This window comes from Thunnus albacares, chromosome 1 (assembly GCF_914725855.1).
Source record: "Thunnus albacares chromosome 1, fThuAlb1.1, whole genome shotgun sequence".
Lineage (NCBI taxonomy): Eukaryota > Metazoa > Chordata > Actinopteri > Scombriformes > Scombridae > Thunnus > Thunnus albacares.
The window spans coordinates 4,459,636-4,471,513 of NC_058106.1; the positions used below are offsets into that span (position 1 = coordinate 4,459,636).

The window sequence follows — 11,878 nt, forward strand, 5'->3', positions numbered from 1 at the left end:
AGCAAGGGCATGCAAATAAATTTTGCTGTGCCACTTTGTGGTGTGATCAGACACTTAAGCAGCCCACAGTCGCTGCTGTTTTATCAAGTTAAATCCGCAGTGCAGAACTTTTACATATAAATTGAATGTCTGTTACATTCAAGCCCTTTCCAGACGAGTTCACACAATGCTGATTAAGCCTATCACTGCCAGATAAATCTCTCTGTATTTCACAGTAAACAGAACAGCATTCACAGGAACAGCATTCCCGTGCTGGCTGTTTGGCCGTTAATCGTGCGGCTATTCTAGACTTTCCAAATGTTATAGGACCAAATGGATCAAATTCTGATAGTAAAATGAATCATTTCGCGGGGGTTGCTTGTCACTCAAAACAATTTATCCACTGTTTTACAGCTGCAACAGTAGGTTACGGCCAGTGGTGTACTGGCCATTGGGCATACTGGCAAATCCAGTGGGTCGTCAAAAAATACAGTTTTGGGCCAGTGGACCATCAAAACATATCTGTTTTTACAGGCCCTCTCTGTGTGCCTGTCATTCGGTGTGCACATGAGAGCATGTTGCATGCCTGTGTCAGGCAATCACAGCCAAGTGCCCCCCTTTACTCTCACTACCAGAAGGGGGAGACAAAAGTCCTGCACTACAGCTCTAAATATTAATAAGTTATAAATATAAATAAAACAATAATCCAGTGTAGTCTTGTCTAATATGTCCTAAAGAGGTCCACTCTAAAAGGGGACTTAATTACAAGGGAAATGGGCTTGAGTGATACTTTTGAAGTGGCCGGGTAAGTATTTAACAAGCTAGCCTTTTGGGAATGCAGCACCTGACCAAATCACTTCTTCCCAAATTGGGTCATTTCTCGACTAGGTAATTTTTCTTCTGTGTCTAAGTGTCATGACTCACTGGGTACAGCCTTTCTCTGGAATTTGGAGAAATCTGCATCAGGTGTCAAGGGTCTGAGTCACTACCCAGCATGCTGCATGTGTTGTGAATGCACCCTCATGCATTCCCTAACCACTGCTTCAAACCTCTATTCACAACCTCCAATCTATCCTTTTCCCTCTTTTAACCAAATTTCCACTGGCACCATGGGCCCTTGTGAACATCCCAAACCAAACCTCTTCCTGTTCCAGGAAACCTCCAGTCTTTGCCATACTCAGTCAGTCACAACTCATACATACTGCACATTTCTGTCACTGTCTGTGTTCAAAACAAACTTTACTTTAGTAGCAGACAAACAGGAAGTGAGGTATAATTTATAAATGCTTGATCCAAAGCACAAAATTGCTACCGTCCTATAGGTGTTTAACCTTGATTGATATTGTTAACACATTTGGGATGAATTTATGTTTGGTATGATAACTGATGCAACATTAAGCTGTCCCTGACACTTAAGAAGTGTTGAACGACTGAGACAATGAATGAACTGTGCCACTCCATAAGCTGTAAATGAGGGCAATAGGACCAACAAAGAATATATTCCTCAGACAAGAGGGTTTCCACCGCCTGTTCCCCAATACAAGGCGAGCAAACGCTGCTCTATAAACCATGCAGGGCCCTCTCACTGGGAAGACTTAGCATTTTATGCCATTCCCCAAACCTCTCTGCGTCAATTGGTCTAGGGAAGTGAGAATAGTGGTCATAGCAGGTCTATAGAAGGCCTACAGGGGTCCTGACTTTCAAGGTGGTCCCATTAAGGATCATTAGTTTTATAGTGCTCCTTAACAGGCTTGACTTCCTGGATGACCTAAACTGTTACTTTGATTCAAGACTAACAAAACACAGGATAAACGTATTCAATGATGGTTCTCTCAAGGTTTGTTTGATTCACTTGATGAAAATAATTCATACATGGTAAAGGGCTATTTTCTGCAAAAAACATTTTAAAATGGTTCTTCACTGAACAATGGGTCTGTTGTTGTGCACGACCACATTTCTGGTACCACAAACTAGTTTGCTAGAAGATACATACACATAGACACAGAAACACACACACAACATACACACAGGTCAGATAAAGCGTCCACTGACACAATACCAGCCAGTGGCATCTGAGGAATCTTAACAGCGTTTTAACGACCTGGGGAGGCAACAAAGGCATCAAGAAGCCACCGAAAGTGGTGTGTGTGTATGAAAGTCTGTTAGTGAAGAAGAGTAGAGAATAATAAAGCCTCAGTTGTAAGCTGTCTCACACTACTCATAGTCGAATGATGAGGAATCTCAGAATAAACAATGACATTATTTCATTTATAATGAATCATTTGAATGAGACATGCTTTAATTTGCCAATTTTCAGTATATTTATTTGTTCTAATCCTGATGTCTGAACACTCTGTCTGAAAAGTAATGTAACCAAATAAATATGTATGTATGTTTGGAGAGGGCTGTGGAGCGACAAATGGCACAAATCACCAAACAAGCATCTAGTGTCATCATCATCACGTCAGCAGAAGAACTGGCTTTTTGTAATAATATCTTAAAGGTGCAGTGTGTAGAATTTAATGGCATGTAGCGGGACGGACTTGGCAGAAATGGAATATAATATTCATAAGCATGCTTTAATTAGTGTATAATTACCTGAAAATAAGAACCGTTGTATTTTCGTAACCTTTATATCTACATAGGGAATGGATCCTCTTCCACAAAGCCCGCCATGTTGCACCACCATGTTTCTACAGTAGCCCAGAACAGACAAACCAAACACTGGCACTGGCTAGAGGGGCCCTATCATATTTTGTGAGTGTTTTGTGGCCACCATAGGTTCTCCTACATGCTTGGAAGGGAAGGGTGAGGGGAGCGGTTATTGGCTGGTTGCAATCTGACTGCTCACCGCTAGATGTCACTAAATCCTACACACTGGTCCTTTAATACAAATACAGGTCATGAGAGCCAGTCCACCTCTGACCCATACAGATAGACTGCCGACATGGTCACTGGATCGGTCTGAATGGGGTATGAGAGGATAGAACATCATGCAGTCACTGGGAGTATCATTAAGTTAGTTGTTGATGGTCAGTACAAATCTCCAAACTGTTGGCTGGCTGCTTGTTAAACCATAACATCTCCTTTGCTTCTTCTACATGTGTTAAATACAGAAGTTGTAACGTGTGTGTGGCAGCTTTAAAGGGCACCTTTGACACAGCTGACAAATAACAAAAGTAAAGTAACGAGTGATATAACTAGTTTCCTTTTCTGTTGAGTATTTAGTAATGTGATCACTTTTTAAGGGGTAATGTCTAAATGATTTTTGAAGGAACTTGCCCAATGACACTCCAAAAGTCTCAGATTAAAGACAATTTTACATGTCACTCAGCCTAACTCTGTCAAATATGCCTTGAAACAACTCTGAAGCAAACACACACACATCTTTTGTGGAAATAGAACACAAAGCAACAACAGTTAGCGTAGCTGACTTCTAACTAATGACTACTAATTGACCACGAGCAGCACTCCAGAAGTTTCAGTTTTGTTGCTTGTGCTGACTTGAATTAATTGAACTTTGTACTTTTTGAATGTGCACATTGTACACCTGTATTACAGTAGCTATATGAAGGGATTTGTGTTTAAGGTTTACATGACATGTTCGACAAATCTGCAAAAAGTGATTGAGAAAACAACTGGAGACCTGACACTGGCACAAACAGAAAAAAGTGATCTGTAAATCTAAAGTGAAAGACGAATGCAGATGAAAATAATGATGGCATCAACGCTGTTTTAAGCTAACCTCCTCTCTCCCTCCCCGTCTGTCCTCCGAGTCTTATCTATGGCCATTTGTAGCGGCCATTAGCATTGAAGGGCCTGGTAATCTCTAGCTGCAGGGAAGGAAATTCACTTTCAAAGAGCCAAGGCCATTCTCTGCTCCCTCTCATACCACCTCCCACTCTGTCGCCTCCTCCTCCTCGACCTCCTCCTCCTCTCCTGGGCTCAGAGCCTTTATGTTGACATCTGTCCACCACATTCCAAACACATCTCCTCATCCATACCTGTTGGTCCACCACAAAAAAACTGATTCTTCTCTGCATGACAAAAAGACATTCTTACATGCTTGTAGTTGTAAATTGTCATGTTTATTGCTTTCCTCGTTCTTTACTTGTAAGTGTGTGTGTCTGTGTGTGTGTGGAGGGGAGGGGGGGTGGGGGGCTCCAGTGTGTATGCCTGAGGTGAACTTTGTTGATCCCTCAGAGGAAATTTGACAAATTAGAGAGCAGCTTTTCCACACAGCTTCCTGTGTGTCCTGCACAACCACAGTGTCCTGCTTGACAGCCGTTGTAGTAGTATAGTGTGGTCTTGTTGTAACTTATTATGTAATAACTACCATATAATGTAATACTTTCTGGAAGAACCTGTCATGTAAACAAGTTGAAAATCTCATAAAATTGATTAAACATTGATGTTTTTCTTAAAAATGTGTACATTCATTTATTTATTTTTTTAGTTTATTTTCTTCTCACTTTCATATTTTCAGTGTGTTAAAGGATCAGATCGCTGTAATGTTTGCGTTCAGTACGGAGCTGAAGCCAGGATGCAATTAGCTTAGCTTAGAATAAAGATTGGGAGCAGGGGAAACTGCTAGTCTGTCCCTGGGAAGCACATACTATATATCCCTTAAATCCAGTCCAAGATCCACATACTTCTGTACAGGGTTAACACAAAATCAAAACAACAAAAAAATAGCTCAACAAGAGGTCTGATTGTGATGGAGGTTTCATTTTAGTGGTTAAGCGCTGAATGCTTTCTCTCTCTGTAACCCCTCCTCATGAAAATGTGACTCAGTCTCCAACCAGAACAGTATGCCTACATGTTGATTCACACCCTCTTCCTTGCACACAGTAGTGTGAACAATCAAATTTCACTTTTCCTTCTTTGAAAGCAAAGGAGCAAAGAAGAACAATAGCTGTTTTATGTACAGCTGATCTTGGCTCCTCAGTTGAGTGGCAGAAACAAAGGAACAGAGGGATATATTTCAGTTGTGGGGAAGGTAAATACAGACGGTATATGACCCCCAGTAAGTTATCATTGTGAACCCAAACAAGTATCAATAGAGACGGTATCATAGACTCGTTTTTAAAATGTTCTTAGGGTTCTGTTATCAGTGGAATGCTGTCATTAAGTAGTAGGCTATATAAAAGTATACCTATTGCATATGCTTATCAATAAACATTACCATTAGCAAATATTTAGTGAAATACATTTTTCCATTTTGGTTCCATGTTGTAATGCACACAGATTAGTGTAGTTTTACACAATAGTCATGCATTAATGCACCTTTAACAAGAGCAGTCATCAATATGCAAGCACACAATCATGTTTGCATTGTGTTTCACAGAACAGTACAGTAAAACACAGTAGCTGTAGACATATGCCCTTTGAGGCTGTTCTAGGCTGACTGTTGCGGCCACAACTGCCACCAAAAAAAATAGTATGTGATGAACCAGAAATGTGGGCAGCATGGAGGCTCAGAGGCTAGCACCATTGCCCTGGTGCACTTTGTATGGATGGTTTGTGTGGGTTTCCTCCAGGTGCTCTGATGTTCTTCCACAGTCCAAAGACATTCATCTCAGGTCAACTTGAAATTCTGAATTGTCTATAGTTGTGAGTGAGTGTTAGTAGCAAGAAAAAGTCTAAAGCAGAAGAAGATTCAGTGCCCCGAATGACTATTAGATATCTCCAAAACGATCTTCTGACAGCATGAGGTCAGCTAAAAAAAACAGTCCTAACCTCTCTTTCAAAATACAAATTTATTGTTACATTATCTTTTTATTAGCTTGGTAACATTTTTCTTACATCAAGGAAATATTGACAGAAGTATGCGTTGAGGTGTGCCAGTCACAGTCAGTTGGTGGTTGCCACATGACATGCTTATCTCACCTCTGTTAAGTCTAGGTGTTCGAATTTGCTATAAATGATGGATGAATTGCCAAAAAAATCACACAGGTTGACCAAACCAAACACCAATAACTAAACCAAATGTCTTCTGCTATGTGTTGGTGGAGGAGACAGTGGAGAAGTTCAGTTAGTGAGTCCAATCAGTCATTGATGCATACAGGATTGGTCGCTGTTGTGATGTCTCTTTGAACTGCCCACACCACACTGGAGTTTAGGTTGGGCAGACTGAGTGAATCTTTCATTTCTTTCTTTTTTGGGAATGTAAGAAAAGTAAAAACGAACACAACACAATGAAATTCAGAAGAATCAGGTTCATATTAGTTATTCATTCTTGAGGTCTCCAGTTTGTCTCCCACTGGCCACTCCGCTAGTCCTCACAGGCTTCTTGAACAACATCTGACCAATAAGGATGCATATCCCATGCCACAGGACCCGCCTACACATGAGCAGGACCAGTAGCACCACCACCAGAATCCCAGAGAACATGGTTCAACCTGAAACATATAGAGATCAATACAGATATAAATCCTGATGATTGTGCTTCAACACAAAGGTACCAATTAAATCACTGCTTTTACACTGATTCCACACTGGATAGAGGTCTCAGTAAGCTTCAAGCGAACAAGGTTGCATGACGTGTCCTCCAACTCAGTCTAAAGGTAAAGCTGTTTGTTTGTTATTCCGAATGTCAGCAATCAAAGGCAGGGTGAAACCCTGCCGTCATAGTTTCTTCCTGGCTACATCTCACTGCCTCCCCTATCATCCTTCATGAACTTTTTGTCTTTTGTGAGTTTTGTCTTGTCTCTTTGCAATAAATCAGACGCATCACCATAATGGCATGAACTTTTGGACAACGATTAAAAGTGGGTTGCAGATGCTGTCAGACAAGATTGGACAAGCAATTTGTTTGAAGCACACTAAGGCCTTTATCCTTCTATTGGACTGCACTCATGCTTTCAGACTTCCATATAGATGGACTAGAGACAGTTGTTCAATGGTATATATTGCTTTGAACTTTGACCCACAGTATGCAGAAGAAAATGACTAAATATCTTTCTCAACAAGTACTGTTTTGTATCTGAAATCCTGCTCAAGAGGAAGACATTAAGAGAAACTCTAGCATTACCCAATGAAATGTACACAGTAGCTTAGAAAAACCATGTGGACACCGCCTGGGACTGGGTCTTTCATGGTTTGGGTTAGGCCCCTTAATTCTCATGAGGGGAAATCTAAGGCTATACAGCATACAATCATATTTTAGACAGTGGTGTGCTTCCCTCTTTGTGGAAACAGCTTGTGTGTTTGACCCTTTCTTGTTTCTATATGACAGCAACCCTGCGCACAAAGCCAGCTCCATGAAGAAATGTTTTTCCCAGTTTGGTGTGGAAAAACTTGACTGGCCTGCTCAGAGCCCTGACCTCAACCCCAACCAACACATTTGGGATGAAGTTCTTATTGCCTAACATCAGTGTTGGACCTGTTATGGCTAAATGGGAGCAAATCCCTGCAGCCAGGTTCCAAAATCTGGTGGAAAGAAGAAGAATGAGATGTTCAACAATCAAAAATGGGTATAATAATCAGGTATCCACATACTTTTGTATGTACTATCCCATTCAATGCTAAAACAACTTGAAGATATAGAATTTAACATCAGTGTGTACTTCTAAATAAAAACATTCGAAATAAAAATAACATGGAAGTGAAAGAGAAATAAACCAAAAGCTATTCAGTTACAGTAACAGCAGAAAAAGTAACTCGTTACTTCCTCCCTTGTGTGTGTGTGTGTGTGTGTGTGTGTGTGCGTGCATGTGTGTGTGTCCTCTTCAGTCTGATAACAATGATAGCTCTGTGGAGGGCCGCTCCACTACAACCCTTGATAGAGAGATACAGCAAGAGAGGGAGCAGGGTAGAGAGAGCATGGAAAAAAAGAGGTCTGATTTGTGGAGTGTGCCTCAAACCCTCCTGTGGGTGCCCCTTCTCCTCTGGGTGCCCCCCTCTCCTGTGGGTGCCCCCCTCTCCCCTCTCCTCTCTCTCTCTCTCTCTCCTCTCATTCCTTTCTTCTCAGCCACTCTGATGTAATCCAAAGGCCTCCGCAGGAGCAGCTGCACAGCGAACCAGCCTTCCCTCCTTCCCTCTCCCTTTCTCTAAATCTCTTTCTCTCTTTTCTTTGCACTTCCAGAGGCATGCAAGGCGAGGCGAGGCGAGGGAGAGGAGGGCGCTCAGACACAATTGGGGTCTTTTTCTGCCCTGAAAAAAAGGGGGCTATCGCCTCACATCTCCTTCTGTCGCCCCTCTACTGTACTATACTGCAGGCGGGTGGGTGGGTGTGCGGGTGCAGTGGCACAGTGTCTTGGTGTGCTGAAAGGGCAGCATAAAGAGACAACTGCACATAAATACTGGAGCCAGACAGCAAATTTAGCTGCAGACAAACAGTGGTGGCTTTACACAACACGTGAGCAGGGATGTACTAGAGGCTAAACCCAGCTAAAACTGAGTTTATCCACATTTACAGCAATGAAGGTTACCTACACACATCCCACATTCAACGTATACATCAAGGACATCAGTCAAACTCCAAACTACAGCCAGTCTACTAAACATATCCATACTGACAATGTATTGGACAGTGATGCTGTTTAGCAAGTTGGTAGAATCCAGAAAATTTCAGGATTTTGGTTGATCCTTGCTCTCCCTTATGTTTGTAACAGGACCAAAAGTCTAGAGCTCTGCTAGCAGCCCCTAGAGGCTGCAATGTTAATTACACTCCACATTACTAAAGCGTGTGGAATCAATAGTAATACTGACAATTTAGTAATTCCGTGAGCATTACTATTAGTAGGGTTGTAAATGTACAGTTTGTCCTCATTGTGGTTCTGAATGAAGGAATAGTCATGAGGTCATTAAAACATATTGGTTTACTCCTCTTGGAACATGATTCTACCCATGGCTATCTGCCAACTATATGAAATGTCCTGTGGGTGGTACTGGGTGCAAAGCTAAAGAGGTTCATCTTCTGAGGAGAATGAATATGTTAAATACATTTCAAGCAAATCCAAGGGTTTTAATATTTCTTACGTATTTGTCCAAGTGGAGATTTTGGCCTGATGATAGCACTAGAAGAAAAATCAGGGGGCCACGGAAGTCAGCATTCATTCTCTGGGGACCTTGGACTGTTAATATCAACAGCAAATTTCATAGAAATCTGTTTTCAAGGCACCTTTAACCTTGGACCAAAGTGTCAATCAACGGGAAATACTGTCCTGATGGTGGTGCTAGAGAGAAGGTCAGAAGGATGATAAAATCATCAGAAATCATACATACAAGTTGCAGTCTGGCCAGTAGTTGTTGAGATACAGTATCAAAGTATGATGGACAGAGACAATGTCTGATTGACCGACATCAATGAAACTTACAAAGACCAGACATCCCATACAAAACATTATTTCCACCAACATACACAGATTCATAAAAAGAGTTTGCCTTGCTAATTTATAAAGCAATCCATGTGGAAAGGGGAAAATATGGATGAAAAAGGCTTCATTTGTATGAGATGGTGGATGTAGAGGTGGGGGCAACCAACAAGGATTGTAAACTGAAGTTGGACTCTAAAAGTGGATTAAATAAAGCTACTCGTTCAGTCACAGCACATCCAATAGTTTGACATTCGCTTGGTTTGTCCAGTTTTTTTAATTATTATTATTGCTCCCACTCTCATACGTGATTCCAGGTGTAAATATCAAACATGTTTAAAATAACTGTAACGAGAATGGATCAGAGGACAAACTCCTCTTAGTGTACTTAAGGAGATATTACACTCAGGGAGAACAGGCATTTTAAACATGAGCAGACTCAGCTGGTGTTTGGGCAAAGAGTTTCAATATTCATCAGTTTTTCTTTGATATTGACACATCAGCTGTTGACCTATCAGTAATGTTAGGCTATACTAATCTGGTGAAAATATTTCAGAGGAGCCTGTAGGATCTTTCCTAAGGAAGATCATATGGAAGACTACTCAAATGCTTCTCAAATATGTTTATAAGGTATATATTTTAATAATTCAGTCACTTTAAAAATATCATTTTGAACCAGTAAGATCTCAAAAGGGTACTTAACATCATCATAATAATTATTCAAAGGTATGTAGATTATAAGATGAAAAAGTTAATTAAAGATGTACTTCACCTTCTATGACGAGGTTATATTGAAGCCCAAAAAATCAAAGCGGTGCGATCAACCTTATATCAACTCCAGCACAAACGTAGCAGAGAGTAAAACTTCTCTAACATCAGGCTGCTACTTCACACACTGGGGTGTGGGTGAGTGGGGGGGGGGGGGGGGGGGGGGGGGGGGGTCATGTCCTTGGTTTGACTTCTCTGATAAAGTGTGTGTCAACAGACTGCTGTGGCTTTAACTTTCAAGGTGCTGATACGGATACCCAACTAACAGACTGTGAAAGTACCTGGCATTTTTCACCAGAAGGCCAGAATTTTCAAAAAACTGAACCACTGAAAAAGGAAATTCAGGTACAGATACTGAAGCACAAATGACGGACAGCTCCTTCTCTGTACTGATTCCTGAATATTGACATGATCTGCAACAGTTTAACTTTAATGAATGTCCATTTCCCTAAATGATTGAAATAACACAATTAAGATTTAAATTATAGTCATGTCATCAAAGAATTTATAGTCACAGTCACGTTTGGACTGTTTGGAATGAGTAAAAGTAAAACTGTACAGATAATATAAGCACCATCACTTGACCTGCACCGAGTATCTGTTAACAGTGTTGGTTCAACGCAGGTTGAACATGCATTCAGTTGGTCTGCATCATATTCTCTGTATGAGTGTATAAATGAAATGTTCATCCATCTCCTTCACCTTCCGCAGCCTCGAAAGACAACAGACATATTTAAAGCCACATTAATTGATCATTTGGGGGCAGCCAAAGAAGGTTTAAACACAGTAATGACATAGTGCTGGCATAAAATGAACGAACGCATCCAAAGTGTCAATTCATTTGTGGGTTTGACATGTATCGGGTCTTTACTGGTACATAATTGTCCTTCGGGAATTACCGTAGCTGTATAAGCTCGCCTTGCTGCTGAGACCAATTATGCTCATCTGCTGCCTGTGTCTTATGCTGAAAAATATCGAACACCACTCAGGGCTCGAGGGCTCGCCAGATTCGTTCATGTACTAGTCAGACACAGTTTGTTAGCCTGTTAGCTTGTTAGCCTGTAGACAGGCTCTACTTGTTAGCCTGTTAGCTTGTTAGCCTGTGGATACTTGGCTGCTTGCGGAATTCTCTCTCTTCTCTCTGCTGCAGTTTGGTTGATACGATAGTTAGACTACTTTGGTGTCTATTAATAATTGTTTCGCATTTTGATGGAAATGTCTTTATTTTCCTCCAGGGCGTTTCTTATTTTGTCATGATACAAATAGTGAAGCATGAATGTATTTACTACCACTTGATACACACACGTCTCTAGTTGTGTCCTGCATTATAGAGGCCTGAGAGGTATGCAAAACCCAGTGCTGGAAAACTCGAAATACTCACAGGGCTGCCAACTTTCACGCATTGACCATGAGACTCATGCAATTGACACATTTCACATACTCTTACACCACACGTGCATTTTCTCACGCAGTGAAAAACAAATTCATGATTGTTAATGTTGCAGCATAAAAAGAGGATACTGACTACATTTACATACACAAAATATTCCATTGTGGCCCTTATTCCGAAAAAGACAATATTCCTACTAACCTGTTCACATGGCTAATGAAAATGAATATTCTACTAATATTCCCGTTTACATGCAGAGGGTTCTCAGGGTTTCCCTCTGCTCCAGTGGGAACGGGAATCACGAGATCTCCGCAGGCAGTGAAGTAAACCAGCGAGGTGAAAAACATTAGTGAGCTGCTGTGCTGTATAATATTCTACACTAGTGGAAACATAGTCATTGACAGCGCACAGACAGACAAGACAG

At 41.1% G+C, this 11,878-nt stretch overlaps 1 long non-coding RNA gene across 1 annotated transcript; it reads right to left on the reverse strand.

The window, feature by feature from the left end:
- Positions 1-5,719: 5,719 nt before the first annotated feature.
- On the reverse strand, positions 5,720-10,576 carry LOC122988050. The gene is made up of 2 exons (XR_006404687.1): positions 10,069-10,576; positions 5,720-6,380 (listed from the first exon to the last, which is right to left on the reverse strand). It is a non-coding gene; the product is annotated as an uncharacterized LOC122988050 (long non-coding RNA).
- Positions 10,577-11,878: the final 1,302 nt, after the last annotated feature.